General features: G+C 40.5%; 1 long non-coding RNA gene across 1 annotated transcript in view; it reads left to right on the plus strand.

Annotated features, from left to right (window-relative positions):
• LOC140204543 (uncharacterized) overlaps positions 1-2,993 on the plus strand; it is a 41,614-nt gene extending 38,621 nt beyond the window's left edge. Inside the window, exon 4 of the long non-coding RNA XR_011887666.1 lies at positions 1,710-2,993. This is a non-coding gene — a long non-coding RNA (uncharacterized lncRNA). The remainder of the gene's footprint in view (positions 1-1,709) is intronic.
• The last annotated feature ends 9,730 nt before the right edge of the window (positions 2,994-12,723 follow it).

The following is a 12,723-nucleotide window of genomic DNA, read 5'->3' on the forward strand; positions in this document are numbered from 1 at the left end:
GGAAGGATATCAAGTACTTAGTAAAAGGCCAGGTTAGTTCCCACTGTATACAGGGAGTAGAGGAGTGCAGTTCTAAAATTGTTCTTGTTATGGCAGAAAGGTTGCAAAGAGATTTGATAGAGGAGTTCAAAGATGTGAAGAGTTTGACAGGGAGGAATTGTTTCCATTATCAAGGCTGCTGGTAGCCAATGGACACTGATTTATGGTCAATGATAAAAGAATAAAGATACAGCAGTGCCAGCAAGCTCCCATTCCATGAATGAAACAAAGATTTTATTATGTTTGCATTCACTAGAGAAGTGGTTCTAAAGTGAATATCTATGAGGTTAACATTGATACTTCTCACCAGTTGCACTGTTTGTGACACATATTTTTTCCTTGTCTGTTCAATGCAGAGCAGGCCATTAGCAATTTGTTCTTTCTGCTCAGCAGTCAATGCTAACCCATTGTTCATCAGCAAAGTGTCTTCCAGAGAATACCAGAATAACAATGATTTCATCGTAGCTTTCTTAGGCTACGTCCACATTAGACTGGATAATTTTGAAAACGCCGGTTTCGCGTAAAAATGACAGGTGTCCACACTAGGCGTTTTTAAAAATAACTCAGTCCACATTAAAATGGATATTTGGGCGAAACTCCTCCTACTGGGCATGCACAGGACACACAGAAAACAAGCGAAGAGGAAACGATATACTTGGTGCACATTTGTCCAGTTACAGATGAGAAAAACTTAAAAGGAAATTGCCAAATGAAAGACTTGGTGCGCGTTTGTCCAGAAACATTTCCTACAGCCATAGTCTCTTCACTGATGAAAGGGACGACAGCTACAACTAGATGCAATAAGGCTTGTTACTGGGCAAAAGTGGAATTTGCTGTTATCTCATTTGTTTGCCTTTACTTTTGCCATGTCTTTGTGTATTATTTTGCTGTATCTAACATGTGCAATCAATCGAGTTACTGTGCAAGATTGACAATTGCATCTATTGAATGTTTGCACAAGCAATACATTAATAAAGCACCTTGTTAAATGTATAAAACATGTCTGCATCAGCGTTATCTTGTATTTCCATACAATGTTACAATAGGCTGTTACACATCTATTATCAGATATTGTTGTTGTGGTGTTGGAGGTTGCGTTCAAGAAAACAATGAAATGCTGCGCTGTGGCCACCATTTGTTCCGGCACGTCATGACAGTAGTTTTAACAATAGCCGGTTACCCCATACACACTACGCCAGATATTAGGTGTTTTCAGATTTACTCACTCTGGAGAGCGTTTCTGAAAATCTCCGTTTGCGGGAGATGAAAACGCTGTTTCAGTGTGGATGGAGGGTCAAAACAAAGAGACAAACCTTCGTTTACGGATTTATCTGGTCTAGTGTGGTTGTAGCCTTAGAATGTGGCTTTGGTGACTGTTCTGTTTTGTAAATTCAAAACATAAAACTTATCAAAGTAAAAGAAAGGGAGACACAGGGATGTGTAACACACATCAAAGTTGCTGGTGAATGCAGCAGGCCAGGCAGCATCTCTAGGAAGAGGTACAGTCGATGTTTTGGGCCGAGACCCTTCGTCCTGAAATTCCAGCATGTGCAGATTTCCTTGTGTTTGCGTCTTAGGGATGTGTCTCTTGTTTCGCTTTTACTTTTAGCGAGCCATGCATGTAAACGTGGTGCCACATAATTCTTATTGTATTTGTATTTTATTTACAGATTCAGCACGGAATAACGGCCAATGGGAATTTGGAGTGGAAAAGTAAAGGTGACTTCACCCAGGTCAAGCAGAGAGCCAAAAAACAAAGTTTTGTAGCTGACCTTTCGGAGCTTGAGCAGGAGCTTATATATGACTGCCATCAGGGCTATGTTAGTCATGGTGGATTTTCAACATGCAGATAGATTTGGAAAATCAAGTTAATGCTGGATCCCAAGACAGGGAATTTGTGGAATGCCCCTAAGATGGCTTTTTGGAGCAGCTTGTGACTGAGCTCATTTGGGAACCAGCAATTCTGGACTGGATACAATTAGGTAGCTAACCTTGGTCACAATAATGATTCCATTTACCCTGCAGTTTGAGAGGGAGAAGCTAAAGTTAGATGTATCAGTACTACAGTGGAGTAAAGGAATTACAGAGGCATGAGAAAGGAGGAGTTATATACTTGAGGAGGAGTTGTAGAAAGGATCTCCTGTGGACATGAGTTGAGAGTTAAAGTGCAAAAGTTTAGGGGTAACACGAGGAGGAAATTCTTTACTCAGAGAGTGGTAGCTGTGTGGAACGAGCTTCCAGCAGAAGTGGTTGGGGCAGGTTCGATATTGTCATTTAAAGTTAAATTGGATAGCTATATGGACAGGAAAGGAATGGAGGGTTATGGGCAGAGTGCAGGTCGGTGGGACTAGGTGAGAGTAAACGTTCAGCATGGACTAGAAGGGCTGAGATGGCCTGTTTCTGTGCTGTAATTGTTATATGGTTTATATGGCTATATGGTGTTCAGTGGTGCACCTTGGTGGAATCAGTTTGGCAGTTGTGGACTGTATCAGACTGGGTCAAGAGACTGAGTGCAGAAGAGTGGTGGACAAATTTGCTGAGTAGTGTGCAGTTCAACATTGCTAAGACAAAGGAATTGGTGGTGGTCTTCTGGAAGGTGAAACACCCTGCATTCCCATCTCCACCAAGGGAACAGATGTGGAAGTCGTCTGAGACTATAGATACCTGGGAACTCACTTGGACAATAAACTGGACTGGGCTAAATATACAGGGGCTCCATACAAGAAGAGACAGAGCCAACTGTACTTCTTGAGAAGGCTCCGGCCAGTCAACATCTGCAGCACTATTCTGCAGATGTTCTACAGTCGGTGGTGGCTAACATTCGATTCTACACTGTTGTCTGCTGGAGTAGCAGGGTGAGAGCAGCCTTCGCCAAGAAGATTGATAAGCTCGTGAGGAAGGCTGGTTCTGTTCTGCGGGTGGAACTGGATTCCCTGGTGGAGGCTCAATACTCCATCCTGCTTAGCTATAAACTCCAAATCAATATTGAATGCATTATATATATATATATATATATATATATATATATACACACACATACATACATACATATATATATGTGTGTGTGTGTGTGTATATGTATATATATATATAGATAGATATATATAGTATACATACAGTATGCCATATATTACAACTACTATATTATCACCACAGCATAATAGATTTTAAACTGTCCCATTCAAGCTTAAAGATTTAATTGCTGTGGAGGATTTCTTACTCTTAATCTTGTGGGATAACTTTTTCCTTACAATGGGGTATCACTCTGCTTGGTTTGAGACAGTGAAACAATCTCAGTTTCTGGTGTCTCTTCCATGGTGGTTGTAAGAGTTGGCTTTGGGACTGCAGGAAGTGATTCTGATAGCTCTGGATACCTTTCTTCTGGACGTGTTGGCATCCCAAATAATGCATGGCAAGCTGCTCAATCTTCTGATCTAAACCAGGCCACCAGACAAAGCTTCGAGCCAGTGCTTTCATTTTGACTACACCTAGATGACTGGCATGTAGCTCCTGCAACACTTTTGCTCTCATGTTGGATGGTAGAATAACTCTCAATCCTTACACAAGGCAACCCCAGTCAAAGGCAAGTTTATCCCGGCACCGGTAAAAATTGGAGAACTAGGTTTCCTGCTGCACACTCCAGCCATTTTGGGTGGCCATGTAGAACTGAGACATGGTTCTGGTTTTGCTTTGGATCATCTCTGTCATAATAGGGAGATTTTTGATTTGCATTAGAGAGAATACATCAAGTAGAGTGTCCTGTTTTGTAAAATTTTCAGCTATTTCCCGTTCCAAGGGTAAATAGGGCAATTCATTAGCATTTCCATGATTGGTTGTCCTCTTGAAATCGATCTTGTAATAGTGTCATCTGAGAACCAGAGCCCATCCTTGCATTTGTGTTGCTGCTGTTGGTGGAACATTTTTCTGTGGATTGAAAATGGACACTAGTGGTTGATAATAAGTAACAAGGGTAAACTTTCTCTCATACAAGAATTGGTTGAAATGTTTTACACCCCAAACCAGACTCAAAGCCTCTCTGTCAATATGTGTATAAGTTTTCTCAGCAGTGGTAAGGTAATATGATACATAGGCTATGGACGTTCACTTCCTTCACTCACAACATGTGACATGAGTGCACCTATACCATAACGCAAGGGGTTTCAGGCAAGCTTCACTGGACAATGTGTGAGTTAAGTGTTTGATGTAACCTTTTCTTTTACCTTTTTGAAAGCTACCTCACACTGCCTTATCATTGCCATTTCATCCTGATCAGTAGTAATGAGTTCAAGGGGTGGAGCACAGTAGCCAGGTTTGGCAGGAAGTTGTTATATTAATTGGAAAATCGTAAGAAGGAATATAGATGTGAAATGCCCTTTGGCTTTGGGGCATCCTCCACTGCTTGAATTTGTACACATGTATACAGTAATTATTGTGCATCAATGGTGTGACCACAGTAAGTGATGCTTGTTTTAGAGCAGGGGTTCCCAACCTTTTTAAGGCCATGGATCCCTACCATTTACTGAGGTGTCCATGGACCCCAGGTTGGAACTCCCTAGTTTAAATAATTCACTCTTGTTGCATTGTGCTCTGAAGCCATAATCTTCTAATCTTTTTAACATTGTCTTGAGATTTTGTAGATGTTCCTTGCCATCCTTACTGGAAATAAAGATGTCATCCAGGTAATAGTGAGTATCCAGGATCCTTGCATCACCTGGTCGATAGCTTTCTGCCAGAGTGCAATTGCAGATGTGACTCCAGAAATAAGCTTATTATTGTGATAATGCCCTTTATGAATGCCTATAGTGAGAAACCCTTGGACTCTTCTTCCATCTTGATCTGGCCTAAGCTAAGTCCATTTTGCTGAAGTGTTTCCCTCCAGAAAGGTTTATAAAGATATCCTCTATCCTGGGCAGAGGCTATTGATCTAATTTCAGAACTGCACTGATGGAGATCTTAAAATCACCACAGATCTTGGTTGACCTATTCTTCTAAGCTACTGGGACCATTGGCATTGCTCATGGGCTCCATTCAACCTCGGAAAGAATTCCTTCTGCTTTCCTCAATCTAGTTCACTGGCTACTTTATTACGGATGGTATAAGGATCCAGATGGGCTTTGTCAAACATGGGTGTTGCATTTTCATTTAACATTATTTTACCCTTCATATGTTTGAGTTTTCCAGTACCATATTTGAACACTGATGTCGCATCATCCAGTACCTTCCTTAAATCACTTTCAGCTGACTCTTTTGTAGGTCATGTGGCATGCAAATGGTGGATGGATCTCCAGTCAAGTTGTAGTTGTCTCAGCCAATCATGTCCTCACAATGCTAGCCATCCTTTTGGTTTCAGCCACATCCAAGCCCAATGTACCTTGTTGGTTGTTGTGTTATTTACAAATGTTATTCCCAAAAGAGTTATTTTCTCCTGTAAAATACTTAGGTGATATCTGCAAGCCTCAGTTCAGTATCTTTGAAATGGCATTCAAATGAATATTGTGTAATGACAGAAACAGCCAAGCCAGTGTCCAATTCTATTTTAATTAATTTGCTGCTCTGTTCTGGTGGAAGCCATATTCCTTGTCTATTGTTAGTTTTCACGAAATCTCAAGGCTACCCAGACCTTGTCACTCTCATCATTATCAGATTTTTCATCAACAGCATGCATATTAGTGCTCTTTTTGAAACTGCATCTTGACATTTTATCTATTTCTCTTCCCTGTCTAGACCATTTATTTTTGTCTGCCTGACAAACTGTTTGTATGTGTCCTACTTTGATGCATCTTCTGCAAGTTTCACCTTTAAATCTGCATTGGTTTGGTGTACTGTATGTGAGCCCCTGCCACAATGGTATCACAATTTCTTCAGCTCGGCCAGTTTCTGTTTAGATGTTGCAATTGTGTTCATGCTCATTTTCATTCCTGACTGCAATTCAACTGCGTCTCTATCTGCTGTTTCCATTCGTACAGCTTTTTCAACTGCTTTTTTAAATGTACGTTGAGCTTCAGTTAGGAGCAATTTTTGAATGCTCTCCTATATCATTCCACAAATTTTGACCGGGTACCACACAGGAGGCTGCTTAATAAGCTACAACCCCATGGTATTACAGGAAAGATTCCAAAATGGATAAAGGAGTGGTTGATTGGCAGAAGGCAAAAAGTGGGAATAAAGGGAGCCTTTTCTGGCTGGCTGCCGGGGACTAGTGGTGTTCCTCAGGGGTCTGTGTTAGGACCGACTCTTTTTATGTTATGTGTCAATGACTTGGATGATGGAAATGATGGCCTGTTGCAAAGTTTGCAGATGATATTAAGATAGGTGGAGAGGCAGGTAGTTTTGAGGAAGTAAAGAGGTTACAGTTGGACTTAGGAGAATGGGCAAAGAAATGGCAGATGGAATACAGTGTCAGGAAGTGTATGCACTTTGGTAGAAGAAATGAAATGGTTGACTATTCTTTAAATGGAGAGAAAATACAAAAAAACTGAAGTGCAAAGGGACTTGGGAGTCCTTGTGCAGGATTCCCTAAAGGTTAATTTGCAGGTTGAGTCTGTGACGTGGAAGGGAAATGCAATGGTGGTATTCATTTCAAGAGGACTAGAATATAAAAGCAAGGATGTAATGCTGAGGCTTAATAAAGCAGTGCTGAGGTCTCATTTGGCATATTGTGAGCAGTTTGGGGCCCCTTATCTTAGAAAGAATGTGCTAAAACTGAAGTAGCTTCAAAGAAGGTTTGCAAAAATAATTCTAGGATTGAATGGCTTGTCATATAAAGAGTGTTTGTTGGCTCTGGGTTTTTATTTGCTGGAATTCAGAAGAATGAGGGGTAACCTCACTGAAAGCTATTGAATGATGAAAGGCCTTGATATCGTGGATGTGGAGAGGATGTTTCCTGTGATGGGGAAGTCTAAGACCAGAGGACACAGCCTCAAAATGGAAGGCGTCCTTTTAGAATGGAGATCAGGAGGGATTTCTTTAACCAGAAAATAGTTTATCTGTGGAATTCTTTCCCACACACAGCTGTGGAGGCCAAGTCTTCATGTATGTTTAAGGCAGACGTTGATAGATTCTTGATCGATCAGGACATAAAGAATATGGAGAGAAGACAGGAGATTGGAGCTGAGAGGAAAATTGGATCAGCCATGATGAAATGGTGAAGCAGACGCAATGACCCAAATGGTCTAATTCTGCTCCTATGTCTTATGGTCTAAGTGATCTCTCATTGCATCATTAAGCCCATCACTGAACTGACAATGCTTTAATTCAGCCATGTGCTCTGAAGTGGACTCCCCTTTGATTCTGCTTATGAAAACTAAACCATTCTGCAATCAACAGTGGTTTCAACTTTAAATGCTCTTGCATTACTTTCACGATATCAGCAAGTGCCTTTAATCCAATGCACTTGCTTTGCATTGACTATTTCATTTGCTACAAAATACTGCTCAATTCACTCTGAAAACAACATCCAATTATCTCGTGTAATCAAACACATCTGTTGTTCTGATGTAGACAACCATTTCTGCCTTTTCTCTATGATTATTATCACCCAGTGCTCACTGTTTATGAATCTATGAATTTCATCCATTTTCTGCCTCTTTTTAAGTCAAGTCTTTCTTCTCTTGCGAAGAAAGAAAAAAAGGTGCTGCAATTTTTTTAAAATTACTTGAACGTATTGCTGCACTTTTTAACTGGAACATCGCACTGTGCTTCAACAGGTAGATAGTCATCTTGGAATCTTTTAAAATTTCCTTGTCGCCAGTTCAAGACTTAAAACTAATCAAAGTAAAAACAAAGGACCCTGACAGATGCGTATCTAGTTTCGTTTTTACTTTGGCGAGGTGTGCATATGACGTGCTGGTGTCCTGACACATCCCATTCATGTACTTTTACGTATAACTCATAGTGAATTATTTAAACAAAGAAAGAGTGTTTGATTCAACATTATATTTACAAAATTACACCAATAGTACTGAAATATTAAATACACAACAGAGATGAATCCATCAGTATCTTTCCTTCATCGTCACACAGCCTGCCCTTTTTCCAGCCATGCATGCAGAGGCCGTGTAACCTGAAACTGAGCCTTCTTGGCTCAAGAATGCTCAAGCTAATGCAAGATCATCAGCAGTCAACAATCCAAAGTCAACTGCCTCACTGCAGTTATGTTGCTGCTATTGTTGAAGCGTCTCAGAGGGGCAACAGGTTGCACAAATAAATATCATAAAATGGAATCATTATCACAATACTGTATGAATATAAGTGCTTTAATTTTTGTTTAAATATTTAAGACCCTTCAATTATGCTTTTTCATATTTGAGGGAATGCAAGGGTGGACAATATTATTGAAATAGAAGGCAAGGAGTAAGCTGCTCAGAATGAGGATATAAGGACTTAAAATCTATAAATTATAAACAATAAATAAATACTGTAAATAAAAAGGAATAATGATGTAATCTTTATGGATCATTCAGAAATCTAATGGTGGAGAGGAAAAAGCTGTTTATAAGTAATTAAGTGTGGATCTTCATGCTCCTGAATTTCCTGCCTGATGATAGTAATGAGAAAAGGGCATGTCTTGGTTGCTGAGGGTTCTTATTGATGGATGCTGTGGCACCACTTCTTGAAGATGTCCTTGATGGTGGAGAAGCTTGTGCCCATGATGGTGCTGAGTCTGAAACCCTATGTGGCTCTTGCAATCCTGTGCACTGCAGGCTCCACACCTGATCGTGCTGCAAACAACCAGAATGCTCTCCATGGTACATCTATGAAAATTTTTATGTGTATTTGGTGACGTTCAAAATCTCCTCAAGCTCTTAACATGACGGAGCCATAGCTGTATTTTCTTCCTGATTGCATCCATGTGTTGGGCCTAGAACAGATCCTCTGAGATGTTGGTATCCGGGAACTTGCAGCTGCTCTCTCTTTTCACAGTTGACCCCTTAATGAAGATCGGTGTGAATTCTCCCAACTTCCCCTTCCTGAAGTCCACAGTCATTTCCCTGGTTTTGCTGATATTGAGTACAAGGTTGTTATTGCAATACCACTCAACCAGTTGATTTATCACACTCCTGTAAGCCTCCTCGTTCTTAAAGATATTATGAAAATTGATGTCCCGTTTAACAAAGTAATTGAGAAGTTGCAAAATCATCTTAATGCAACTCCCTCAGCGGTTGCGGTAGATTACAATTTTATAACTTACAAGTTCTAAGAGGACAAGAATGAAAATCAGAAACCATTTTGTTCCTTTGAAAGACCTTTCATAGCATTACAGCTTTGACAAGTTTCATGATTGTGCAACTGTATGGATTAATGGATGAGAATATCCAGTCCATGTAATTTAATGTTCAAAAATTTACATAAAATAGGCCTCTGATCTCTTAAAATGTGAAGGAATTTTGGCGTGACAGGACATTAGTATAAACGTGGACTATTAAGGCAGGAGCAATGTTAGGAGCGCAGATATCATATCTGGGTTACATTACCATGAATGAAGCAGAAAGGAAATGGAAACTTTGCTGCCATTGCAATGGGAATCATTCAGAGATGTGAATCAATTCAGAGCATCATGATATTTCAGTTGTAGAAAGCAAAGACATATAATCTCATGTATGAGGGTGAAACAGAATGTAGGAAGCCTAAACTCTGATGTTCAACTAGTATCTAAATACAAGGGGAAAGATTACGTGGAGGTTTGTATAAGCATTTTTCATATATTACATAAATTATTAGTGAGGATGAAGATGCTATTCCAATGTTACAGAATAATAATCGAAACATTATTGTGAATATTGAAACAGTTGCAGATTGCTCCATCATGGTGTAGGACAGGATTAGTGAGGTGCATTAGTAAGCCTAATGAGTACACATTCTTCATATAACTCAAACTTACTGTTGCATATATTTGGTACCTTTACAAGGTAGCAGTGCAATGAGTGTGACAAGTAAGTGCTTTTGAGATATTGTCTCCAGAGGTCAAGTAAATAGTATAACTTAGCTATTATGAATAGCAATTTTATTCTCCCTCCCTTGTGGTGACAGTCATCTGGTTGGAGTCTGGACCACATCCAATACTTAATCTTTCTGGGAACACAGAAAAAAATGCTAAATTTAATAACTATTTTTCTGAAGTAATTTTCTCAGTTCACTTGTGCTTTTTTGTCTGCATACTTCCTGCAGATGGGTGGGGCCCTGGAAACAACAACAATTTTTGCTTGCTTTACCAATGAAAACAAATGGAGTTCGTTATTTTGGCCTTAATTTTACTATCAGCAAAAAATATATTAATGATTAACTTTTATATAATATTTATGTAATAAATTTAATGTACAAAATTTACAGTATGCAGTAGACAGCTGTCAATCCCAGGGGATCATGGGTTTGTGCCTTTGGAGCAGCAGTCCCCAACCACCGGGCTGCGGACCGGTACCGCACCGCCGAGCATGCTCTACCGGGCCGCAAGGAAACAATATGATTTGGCGATATGAGTCAGCTGCACCTTTCCTCATGCCCTGTGACGGCCACTGTTGAGCCATTACGCATGCGAGGTTATTACCTGCGCATCATCCACTTCAGCGCGGGAAGAAGATCAAATCCTCGAGCTTGCAAATGACGGCGGGCTGAAAAGTATGTTTGACATAACATCTCTGCTGGCATTATGGATCAAAGTCAAGGCTAAATATCCTGAGATAGCCACAAAAGCACTGAAAACGTTGCTTCCATTTCTAACGTATCTCTGCAATGAATGCAACGAAAACTAAATTGCGGAATAGACTGGACATTAGGAACCCCGTTCGAGTATCGCTGTCTCTCGTCACCCTTCGATAGGACCGTCTTGTTGCAGGGAAACAAGCCCAGAGCTCCCACTGATTCAGCGATATTGGTGTGTTGCAATGATTTTATATTTTCATACGGGGAAAATATGTGCTGTGTGTTTAATATCCAAACGATACTTAAAATGTTATGATACTATTGACTTGTATAACTATATAACAATTACAGCACGGAACAGGCCATCTCTGCCCTTCTAATCCATACTGAATGCTACTCTCACCTAGCCCCACCGACCTGCACTCAGCCCATAACCCTCCATTCCTTTCCTGTCCATATACCTATCCAATTTTTCTTTAATATCGAACCTGCCTCTCCCACTTCTACTGGAAGTTTGTTCAACACTTACTTCAAGCTCCCCTGTCCTCCCCTGATAATTGACTTATCACCATATTCATGCGAGGAAAATATGCGCTGTGTGTTTAATATTGAATTCGTTAGATAAACCCTTTTAGAAATGAAGAGTGTATTAGCTAATTATCATCTATATTCCGATTGTGATTAACACCCCCCCCGAACAGAATCGCCAAAAACGATTTGTAGAAAAAAATCGTACACGCATGCACAAGTTACGCATGCGCACTGGTGCCCGCACAAGGCTTCATGGTCATTGTAGGCTTTTCGGGGAAAACCCAGCGTATTTGACTGCTACTCTTGTCCGTTGACAACCCTATCCCCCCCACCCCCGGTCGGCTAGTCCACAAGAATATTTTCAATATGAAACCCGTCCGCAGTGCGAAAAAGGTTGGGGACCCCTGCTTTGAAGGACTGTGTCTTCTCCATTGTGTAGGTTTGAAAAACCAGCTGTTGTCTATACAGGGGGATCCCCCTCTCCACATCACTGATGTAGTCCAAGGGAAGGGCAAGTGCCGATACAGCTTGGTACCAGTGTTGTCACAGAGGTTGCCAGAGTGAAGTTGTAAACAACATCAAGCTGCCTTAGGGACCTCGGCTCCTGATTTCTTCCTCAGGGTTTACAACTCCCGAACTCTTTCCCATGAGTGGGTAGGGCTGCAAGGCAGCGGAGGTTTAAAATCAGAGTTTTCCTTCTCCTAGGTGGACTGCTGTCCAAGGTTGACGAGCCCACCTGCCCAAAGCAACTGGTTTTGAGGCACCAGTAGTCCACCCTAGCCCCTTCTCTTGTCAGTGACAAAGTTCCACCGAGCCTAGTAGCCAAGCCACACATGAAGGCCAAGAATTGGGACTTGACTGTCAGAGGCTGTTAGAGATGCACATCATTTGGAGCACTTTATAGGTAATGGGAGCTTATTCCTACCACCACCCCCGGCTATGACAACCTGAGGGATGTAGTAATGTAAACATAATACATTTTTGCAATATAATTACAGTTGATGAAGACTGAATTAAACAGTACAAGACTAACTCTATACTTAAAAGTAATTCTGAACATACAGTAGTTAGGTATTAGAGCCAGCTTTGGTGCCCATTCTTGGAACTGGTGGAAGTTGACTATATTGAATTAATCCTGACGAGACAGTAAAAACAATGCTGATGCCAGACTTGGGAAAGGTAAATCCAGGAGGAACCAAGGGAATGCTCAAGATCGTATTTACATAATTGTGCAGCAGACATTTGATGGACAAAATAAACAGACTTAAGCTTAAGTTTATTTTTGCAGGTTGTGTTTATTATTGGTGGTTACTTACTTAATTGTGTTTGAGAAAATAAGGTTTATGTTCTATATCCTCAGTAACTAAAACATAGTCCAATTCCTTTAAATCATACCAATTAACATTCTTGAGCCAACAGAATTTTGGAATCCTCCTCAGAGGATTGCAGATATGTGGAATTAGCAGTAATTAATTCATTGTGGAGTTAAAACCTCTTTTACAAATGAGATCAAGT

Source organism: Mobula birostris, chromosome 10, assembly GCF_030028105.1.
Source record: "Mobula birostris isolate sMobBir1 chromosome 10, sMobBir1.hap1, whole genome shotgun sequence".
Lineage (NCBI taxonomy): Eukaryota > Metazoa > Chordata > Chondrichthyes > Myliobatiformes > Myliobatidae > Mobula > Mobula birostris.